We start from the raw sequence: 10,790 nt of genomic DNA on the forward strand, positions 1-10,790 counted from the left end.
CAATCATCTGCAGTCACCTGAGCATCAGGCTGTGCAACACCGTCAGCTGGTACAATGGTGTTCGTGCCAAAGGGCACGCTGGTAGATGCATGATGACATAAAGACCCTGTTTGTGCATCCAGATGTCTCCTGCTTTTTTAATGGACACGATCCCCAAAACCCTTTGCGGTTGTCAGTCTCGGGCTCTTCAGCTTCACTGTGGACATCGAGCTGCTCAGAAACACGTGAGCAGCCTCATGTTGTGGATCCTTCATATTCCTGTGACTGAAGTTTGGTTTTAGGCTGAGAACAACTTAACCCTGATTCCACATCTCCATCGTTTTTCTGTTAGCCTAGCCGCAGCTAGCTATAGCATGAACACGCGTTCATTTTTTGCTTGTCCCACTTGTCCCACCGGGGCAGCAGCCATAGCGTCACTTTTATTGGTTTGTTTTCTTTGGGAATGACGGAGCATATAGAGCCGCCGCACTACGTCAGACTCTTTCACTTTGCCCTCATCTTCTACCACTTGGCTGTGTTTGTGTCTGCGTGTGTGTGTTCTTACCGCTCTGTGGTAACACACGACAGCTGGTGTGTTTAGCTGCCTGCTGATGATGGCGTCCCTCCAGCAAGCAGCGTTTCATGCCAGAATAATAAATCTGTGTTTACGCACGCTATCAGACTACAAGGGCTACAGCAGGATCGCAGTGTGCAGAGATTTACATTTTAATATGTGTGGCGCTTGGCTTGGTTTTATCTGTGGAACAATATCATTTAGACCAAAAATGGGATGTACCATTAGCCAAACAATAAATATGAATGATCTTTATTCTGCAAAAAAAATAATCAGCCCTGGAGCGTTGTTGTTTTCGATTCACTGATTTGAACAACACTGGGCTGTGAAGCCAGTTTCTCACACATTTGGTTTCCAAACCAAATCTTATTTTAAAAAACAAACAAATCTGCTGCTGTACCAGTGAAAGGACACCGAGGAGCTTGTCTAAGCAGATTAAGTTTTGCTTGGGATAACTGAGCCTCATGTTTACAATAAAAACACTGAAAAAGCAACGACTCTGTTTCCACAAACTGAAGTGCATTTGCTGTGGCCTCTTGGGGGCACTGGAACAACCTGTGAGACAATTTATTTTCTAAATTATTTTCAGATATAATAAACAGTCATCAGTTTAAATATATTTATGACACTTGGGGGCAGAGCTTAGCCAACAGTGACTGTTTCAGACTCAAAGATGAGATTTCTGTGGTTACATTATCGACCAAAGTGAAAAATAACGAGAGAAGACGTATCTGCCACAGGTCGGGCAGAAACTGTGCTCATAAACGAAGCAAGTGTTATTCACTTTGCATGTAGTCACACATTATGTCATCTAACTCTAGAGAAACAGCTGAATATAATTCTACCTGAGGCTGTGCTGATTATAAATGAGCTAACATTACCCACACATCGACTGTGGCCGACACTGTGCTGAAATCTCTGCTCTGTAGGAAACAGTTGGTCCACTACTTTAAGAAGTACCTTGAAGGCCTCGATTCAACTTTCATGTTGGAGCCGTTTTTCAGCCACGACTAGAAGCCTACAGAAACTGCCAGCAGCAGATTCTCAACGTCAAAATATTGGTTGAGTAACATTAAAATGTATTTGGAGCGCGGATGGATGTAAGACTGATATTCACTCTTCTGTCAGCCGTGCTCTGGCCCATCACTGAATGCTCTTCTAAGTGCCTTTGCATGAGGCTTTTTCACCACTACGTAAAAACCACCAGCTACTTGTTGTCACTGGGCCAGTACAGGAGGGCAGAGCTGTGGGCGCAGCCTGCTGCTGCTGCATGGCCACCATGTCAGCCATCGTTTGGGCAAGTGCCTGGACTCTGTGCAGGGACTGCAGGTTACAGTTGGGCACAACTGTATGTTCATTTCTTTTGGGGACATCTAACTGACATAATACTCTCCCTAGCCCCTAACCATAAAAAATGAAGGCCTGACCCTAAACCTAACCATAACCCAACTGTGACCCTGTCACTAAAACCACATTTTGAGTCTCACAAATGTCTTCAAACTAGTGGGGACAAAGATTTGGTCCCCACGTTAGTATGATTAACATCAGCTGTGGGCCAGCCTCCCACAGCACTGTCCCCTGAACACACTGCTCCACCACTCCCACAATCACAAACCACAATCATATTTAAGACAAATACAATAATATAATAATCTAGCTCTCAGATAGTAGGAGAAGTATGCAAGACATTACAAAAGAAGGCTAGCTTTAACAGCCGATTAAAAACCCAAGAAAAAGTCCAACAAGGAAAAACCCCACAAACAGAAAGGGATAAAAACAGCTGATCACAGGGTAAGAAAGGCAGCTCCTGGAGGAGCAGAACCAGGACAGGACTGTTTATACACAATCGGAGGGGAGGGAGGCACAAGTGAAAGGAGTTAAAATGCCAAAGGACAATCAGACGATGACAGAGACAGTAAAACTAACACTCAGAAGAAAACTAAGCAAACACCAACACCAGTGATATGATAACAGGAAGAAGAGAGAGAACTCAAACTGCTGCCAATAAAAAGGATCCAAAGATAAGAGAATAATAAAGAAATGAAAACAAGGAAAAAACAGAACAACACTTTGTGAATTTGCATTTGTGTGAATGAACCAAGAATCCAGAAACAAGTAAACAACCTTCAGGCTCAGAAACTCTGCACCCACACGGGTGTAATCTGTGCTTTGGTTTTCAGACGTGTGCAGCAGAAGGCCGTAATTCCAGTGTGAGCATAAGAGGAAAAACAAAAGCATTGTTATCACGTGGAGGCAGTTTGATCCCTGTTACCCCTGCAGCGGCTCTTCCAAACAGCTCCCACCAAATTATAACAAACTTTCATATTTGAGGTCAGACTGGTCCCACAACAGAGGCTAACCCCGACCTTGGCCTGTGCCACCAACAGGAAGTGGACCTTGGCTTGTCTCGCTGTACAGGAAGTCTACATATAGTGACACTCAGACAGCAGAACCAAGCGTCTCTGTATATTTTTGTCTTCCTCTATCTTCCACACACTTCCTGCTGCTGATGTCTTTAAACTCCTTCGTCATGCCCTTCATCACAAACACTGCTTTACTTGTTCAGAAGTAAAGCTTGGACAGTCGCGGAGATCATTTTAATGCAGTGCAGCTCTTTTTGTTAGTCTGTTTGAATAAACCACCAAAGTTCATTACTTTTATTGTCTGCATCACCAAAAGTGTCGTATTTTTAAGGAGTGTAAACTGAGCTGGTGTTTCAGCCTTTGTGTTGTTTGGTGGCTCCAGAAGCCGTCAGAGCGCTTTGAAGCTCTTTTGTAGCGGTCGTTTCTTCGAGCCCTGAAGCACCACAACTAAGGACGCCTCTAACCAGAGCTATTCAGGATCGCCTTGTAAAACTTGTAAATGCTATGTTTAGGGTTTGAATGCCAGCACCAAAGTGGGAGCTGTGGTGCCTGTGCAGGCTGGTCTGTTTTATGAAATAAAACTTATTATGTCTAGAGACCTCTTCATAACATGTACCAGTGTACAGACACATCATGTTAAAAACATGTTAGGCAGGACGTCTGCTCTGTTGTGCCGACCTGCTTTTCATTGTGCTCTTCTGTCTTTATTAGCACTTTTATCAGCAGTTAGCAAAGCTGCTTGACCTGTTAGCATAAATGGACAATTGTTCAGTCAAACAGAGCAGCTAGAGTTCAAGTGGACTCTTCATTACGTTTTTGTAGATGACGTCACGTTACATCTGGTTACATAACGTGTCCACAAAGGCAGACTGTCGTTGTTGTTGTGATGCTAATGGTCAGTGGTCAGGTCAGTTATGTAAGAGGGTCCGGTGGAGTCGGCGTCAACCTTTTAGGGAGTTTTCCTCTTGATTTGCAGATTGTTATACAGCATTTATGCTCCCGTTGGATCCGCCCTTCGTTTCTCTCCAAAAACAGAATGTGTCATTTGGCTTGGGCTCCATCCAGCAGAGTAAACACCACAGCATGCAAACAGCCTGAAGTGGCATGAGTGATCTTGGAGCGCCGGTTTCCTGAGGACGGACGATTTCGTGCGACTGCTAAAACCAACTCTACATTTTGCAACATGACTTTTTGCAGGTTTTATGAGACCATGCAGAACCACTGCACTGGGTATTGTTTCATATTATTTCTCAGATATATGACATATAAAGTTAGCATAAACCACGCAGGAAAAGGTGAGAGAACATGCAGCCAGGGGCAACCTGAGAGCATTATAATGATAAGAAGGAAAAATGATGAAGAGAGCGTCTAGTGAAGGAAGGTGGAGAGACAGAGAAGACATGGAAGGATATCCCTGCAGGGGGAGGATTAGCCAGCTGACTCCATTATCAGAGCCCAGAAGCAGAGCTGCGCTGTGGCAGCTGGCTGAACAAGATAGAGGCTTGAGAGAAATGACATCCTGCTATCTCTTCCTCTCCTTCCTCACGTTGCTCCTCATCTGCCCTCATTCGTTCATCTCATACAGAGTCCATCAGGCCCCCGATGGGCTCCATCCTCTGGCTGTTGGAGCCCACAGCTCTGGGAAACCAGAATCATGTGTGCTGTTATGTTCACACAGGATTTACAGTGGTCACCACCCTCAGCACATAACAGTGTCAGCTTTTTATACAAGTGGAATATTCATTATGGGCTCAAACGCCCACTCACATCCTGGGCTGTCTGACCTCAGTAAGTCACATGATAGGGCGGGGCTAGGTTTCACCTGAAACCTTGGCTGATTGTGACCCACACCTGTTTTCACACCTTGGCTCCTGTGATTAGACAGAGGATCAACAGGGGGTGCATGACCCTCCTGGGGGGACACTCCCATAGCTCCTTATTTAGTCTCTGTTTTACAGCAGGCTGCTTGTCACTGAGAGGGCAGACGTAAACGAATGAAACAGTATTATATGCAGTGATTGTTGTGTTCTGTGTGATAATGGAGCCAACTGGTTATTAGTTCTTTGTTATCTTTAGTTGCCATTGTAAATGAGGATTGTAATGTAACAGTAATGTGTCCAGGAGCGTTCTCAAAGAGAACGGTTGTTCCTCTTTGTAATTGGCATAGAGGTCAAAGGTGACTATTGCTGTGATCTAGCACTATATAAATGAGCCAGTATTACAGTATATCATAAGTGTGTTATGTGTTAATCTTGTAGGTCCAGTCCAACGCACACTGGAACCTGTTAGTCGAACATTAGCAGGAGGTAAATAATTTAATTGTTTATCAGTGTTTAGTGCAAAAATGAGCTGTTTGTCACGGCTGTAGGACTGGTGGCACAACAACATGCTGAGTAAATAACTGAGTATTATTATTATTATTATTATGTGTTGGTAAAGTTCACAATCAAAAGTACCTGACATTATCTCTGAGCGGAGGCAGCAGTGGTATGTAGCTGTGTGCAGCATGCATAAAGATGTTGGAGAAGTCTTTTGTAGGTCAGAGAACAAAAAGCGAGTTTTGATCTCAGATTATGAAAAGAGTTTGGTTTACGGAGCAGAGCTGCTTAAGGAGTAAGGACTGGATGGGATTATTGCTGTCTTTACTGTGGTGTTGGATACTTTGTCATTATTTGCGCAGACTCTAATCCGTTGGCCTTCCATAAAGCGACCAGGTGTGTTTGTAAGGATGTTTGTGGCACACCTGCACTCCTTCCCCTCCATTCATTTATGTGCTGTTGCTGTTTCCAGCATTTCAACACGTGATCATAAACTTCCCTTCAGCACAGTGTCTTGCCTGTGGCTACAGACTGCATCTATTCTCAAGCCAACACATTCAAACACATGATCCAACCTGCTGTGTGTAGCACGAGCTGTCAGTGTAGTTAGAATCAAAGGCAGGTGTCAGTCTCTGCACCCTCTGGGTTTAAATCTGAAAACAGGGTCTTTAAGTCAGTGACAGAGCGTTATTCTGACTTTAGCATGTGTAACGCACCATTCGACAAGAACGTATCAACAACTACTTTAAAAACAGCTTCCTCCCACTGTTAGCATGACATCAGACAGAAGTGTTCATTTTATACTCAGTTTCCTCTTGAGTCAGACATCATGTCCGTTTCCATTGCAGTTTGTTTTTCCCCTAATGAATGTGTTTATTGAAATCAGGTCCTACACTGATGTGGCAGAACTGATTAGCTTAGTCCTGCTGTGGTCAGAAGACTGAGTGGTGAGAACAATTTATATCATTTGCTAGCTCGCTACCTCCATATCAACTGCTTGGCATTCCTTCACATTAGTTTTAATAAAGTTACCCTTGAAGTACAGATGTAGCTTAAACACCTGTAGAAAGGTCCTACAGACGGGTTAGGGGACTTTACTCCTAACTGCTGCTGCCTGCTACAAACAGCAGGTAATCACATTGTTAAAGAAACAACATTGTTTGGGTACTGGACGTCCAGTACCCAAACAGAGGGCTCGAGGTGTCCTCACCAGTGTTGGGACTAACGCGTTACAGTAACTACGTTATTATTGTGGTAACGAGCACGGTAACTAGTTATTATGCCAAAACCAGGAACGCGTTAATCGTTACTGGGATTTAGATAGGCTCGTTATCCGTTACTTCGTGTGGTGGCATCGCGGAGCTGCCACAGATTCAGTAACAGGTATTCAAGTATCAAGTATTCAGGGGAGGCAGGAGGAGAGACCCGAGGCGGCCGCCGGTGCGAGTGTCAGGTGAACTTCAGGTAAGAAGTTATGACCTGCAGTCTGTCTGTGTCAGATATAAATCAAGTTTAGGTGGAGTTTATTTTTGTTATGCTGACTTTTTCGTACTGCGTGCTAGCTAGCATGACGGGGTTTCTATACAGCTGGGTGGTGCTATGTTACTGATGTTGAACTTTATTTTGTTCATAAGGTTAGTTAGTAGAGTTGCCAACCGTCTCGTAACATTTTAACTTTTAACATTTAGATTTAAATATAATATTTAGATTTAATATTTAACATTTGATGAAAAGTTACAAATATTTTACTAAATGTTGTAAAAAAATTACTCGAAAAAATATGTTTTTGTAAGGTTTTGAGCTAAATGTGGAAAAATGTTGCCGTTAATTTCAGCATGTTTCACTTTACAAACGGCGCCCCATAGTGCACAGCATGACAGAGATGAAAGAATAAAAACATGTTTGCATCGTTCTCTCACTTTTAGCCTTCAGCTTGTTGTTGTTGCTTTGACTAACCTTTATTAGCTTTAGCATTAAAATAGCTAATGCTAATGTGAAACCAACAAAAACAACTACTGACAGAAAGCAACAATTTTTTGTATCATTTCCCATTTTGTTGCAATTTTGTGTTTAATGGACATAATAAATACTAATGTCTTTCAAGAGCTCGTCAACTCAATAAACTGAAACAGCACAATTAATGAAATGTATCATATTTTTTTTAAGTGGAGAGATCAAGTTTGTAACACAGAAGCAGAGAGAGAAAAACCTGTCAGAGACGTCTGATCTATGGCTCATAACCACAGGGAAATTGTTTTTATTGGATGAAATGAGCGCGGGTCTGTTCATAGAGTAATATCTGCTACGTGATGTTAGGCTAACAGAGTGCTGGATGGACGCTGTCCTTTGATGAGCATAAAGCCCCCCTCACTTTTGTCAGTCTTCACATTCCTGATTATCTCTGCATTCTCAGAGAAGGCCCAGACTGTTTAAATCATCCGTTTGTTGGAGAGGAGCCCAGACTGTTGTTGAGTTAGCTACTAGCCACACTGTACTGAGTGATACTGGTAAACCTGGCCATATTTTTAGCGCCACCATTCTCAGCTAGATCGTTAGTTGCACCCCCGAGAGGACGAACTCTTTCACAGCCAAACTCTGCAGTGTGAAAATAGCTAGTCTCCAGCTGTGCTGTATTTTACCTTCTTTTTTTTCTCATCTATTATGTATCGGCATGTCATCTACCTATTTCATACTTTTACCCTCCATCTACTTGGCATGTTGTGAATGCTTTGACACTTTTGTATTCCAGCTATTTGGGGAGCTTCCCTCCCCCACTTTTTACAACCTCATCAAAAACCAGATTCCCTCATGTGTGAGAGCTATATCTGCTCATCAGAAAACAATGTCAGCCTTTCTGTCCTGGCATGAGAGGAAGAGTGAGGGATCGAAAGATGGAGAGTTCTTTGTGTTTCCACTCACAGTTAGAGACAAAGAAAAGCCGCTGTTGTGTCCCCCCCACATCTCACGGTCTGAGAGAAATGGCCTTTGAAGTGGAGGGAGCTAACACCATGCTCCACAGTGGCATTTAAATGGAGAGCAGAAAATGTAACAACGAAACAGGAAATCTTGTCAGAATCTAAGTAAATGACGATACGTTGTTGTACTTTTCCACATTTTCTGTGGTATTTTATTTGAAGACTCGCAGTGTTGTGATTGGCTGAGCTCGATAACAGCATGACTGTGTTATTGTGTACTTGTCAGATTAACATCCACGTCTATACCAGCACTAGAATATTAACTTAATGAGACGATGAGTGTTCACTCTTCATTGCTGATGAGGTTTCATCTGTCGGTCGTTGTGATGGTCTGTGTGGGGTCTTTATCAGAGCGTCCCTGTTAAATCACTGCTGTGAGCTGGATGTGCTTAGTGGCAACAGCTTGTTCACACAAAACACAATGGGAATAGGAAAAACGGAAATAGGAGAAACAAAAACAGAAATGGGAAAAACAAAAATGGAAAAAGGGTAAAAATGAAAACGGAAATAGGAAAAAAGAAAACGGAAATAGGAAAAACGAAAATGGAAATAGGAAAAAAGAAAATGGAAATAGGAAAAACGAAAATGGAAATAGGAAAAACGGAAATAGGAGAAACAAAAACAGAAATAGGGGAAAAACAGAAATGGAAATAGGAGAAACAAAAACAGAAATAGGGAAAAACAGAAATGGAAATAGGAGAAACAGAAAAACAAAAACGGAAATAGGGAAAATATAAACGGAAACGGAAATAGGAAAAACAAAAACATAAATAGGGAAAAATGAAAACGGAAATAGGAAAAATGAAATAGGAAATAGGAAAAACATAAACGGAAAAAAGAAAACAGAAATGGGGAAAAAAGAAAATGGAAATAGGAGAAACAAAAATGGGAATAGGAAAAACGGAAACGGAAATTGAACATATAAATGAGTTAGTCATGTGATGGCAAGGAGAGGAGGTGGGGGCGGATGGACAGGTTAACACAGCTTTGTACTTAACTTTCTTTTTCAAAAACATAACAGGTTACATGTGTATGAATGAGAGAGAGACATCTGTAACAGCTAAGGTACAAGGGTGAGGGGTGGTGAAGGTGGATGACTTTAAATGAGAAAGGTGAAGAAGAAAGTTCAGGCAGGGTGGAGACGAGTGTCCAGTTCTGACACAAAGAAAGTTAAGGTTGACATGGTAACATGACCTGCTCTGAGGTGTGGTTTGGAGATGGTGACCAGAATGGACAGGATTAGAAACAGGAATGTATCAGCACCTGAGATGGTTTGCGCCTGTGCAGAGGAAGGATGAAACAAACATTATGTTCCCTGAACTCTAACCAGCTGTTCACTATAGTAATCAGTTACTAGTTACATTACAGGGTAACTACTGAAAAAGTAATATGTAACATTACAGGGTAACTAATGAGAAATCAATATGTAACATTACAGGGTAACTAATGAGAAATCAATATGTAACATTACAGGGTAACTAATGAGAAAGCAATATGTTACATTACTGGGTAACTAATGAGAAGGTAATATGTAACATTACAGGGTAACTAATGAGAAATCAATATGTAACATTACAGGGTAACTAATGAGAAATCAATATGTTACATTACAGGGTAACTAATGAGAAAGTAACATGTTACATTACAGGGTAACTAATGAGAAAGTAACATGTTACATTACAGGGTAACTAATGAGAAAGTAATATGTTACATTACAGGGTAACTAATGAGAAAATAACATGTTACATTACAGGGTAACTAATGAGAAAATAATGTTACATTACAGGGTAACTAATGAGAAAATAATGTTACATTACAGGGTAACTAATGAGAAAGTAATATGTTACATTACAGGGTAACTAATGAGAAAGGAACATGTTACATTACAGGGTAACTAATGAGAAAGGAACATGTTACATTACAGGGTAACTAATGAGAAAGTAACATGTTACATTACAGGGTAACTAATGAGAAAGTAATATGTTACATTACAGAGAATGAAGTCATTCTGATACTTATACCAAACAGAAAAACCTTTAGCTCATGCATGCTGCTCAGCGGTGTGTTCTGCACAGTTATCACTGGCTGCATTCACTTTACCTGCACAGTGAGTTGGCAGCACTCCGTCCTCCACATAACCAGCAGCACATCTGGGATTCTTCCTCACAGCTTTAGCTCAGAAACTGCTGGCTGCAGCTCCTCTTCAGCAGGCCCTGACGCCAGTGCTGTGGACGTGGTTGGACGTAGTCTCATTAGCAGCTTATGCGTTTGCACAGAATAATACACCTATACTTCTGTGATGTAGAAGCCATCGTTTGTGTCTTCAAGTGGGACTGAAGACTGCGTGTCCGTTTTCTGCTCTTCACGCTCTGTTTGTTCTATTCGTGCTTCTTCAGTCTGGGATTACGGTATATTTGCATAATTACAGTCATCCCCACTTTTTATGATTCAACAACTTCAAAACATTATTCTTCACTCTCTGCTTTTTTCTTCCATTCTTTTGATCATTGCTTACACACACACACACACACACACACACACACACACACACACACACACACACACACACACACACACACAC

The 10,790-nt window shown here is 41.9% G+C and overlaps 1 protein-coding gene across 3 annotated transcripts in view; it reads left to right on the plus strand.

The window, feature by feature from the left end:
• The window catches only part of phldb1b (pleckstrin homology-like domain, family B, member 1b), a 109,286-nt gene that overhangs the window by 17,911 nt on the left and 80,585 nt on the right, over positions 1 to 10,790 (plus strand). Inside the window, exon 1 of one of the 3 annotated variants that reach the window (XM_040006327.1) lies at positions 10,770 to 10,790. This exon is cut by the window's right edge and continues 293 nt beyond it. The exons of 1 other annotated variant lie outside the window; for it this stretch is intronic. The gene's annotated coding sequence lies outside the window, so the exon portion shown is untranslated. Of the gene's footprint in view, positions 1 to 10,769 lie in introns of those variants that run through there. One more of the 3 variants, XM_040006329.1, reaches the window with a different exon arrangement.

This window comes from Simochromis diagramma, unplaced genomic scaffold (assembly GCF_900408965.1).
Source record: "Simochromis diagramma unplaced genomic scaffold, fSimDia1.1 OVJJ01000024.1, whole genome shotgun sequence".
NCBI classification, from domain to species: Eukaryota; Metazoa; Chordata; class Actinopteri; order Cichliformes; family Cichlidae; genus Simochromis; species Simochromis diagramma.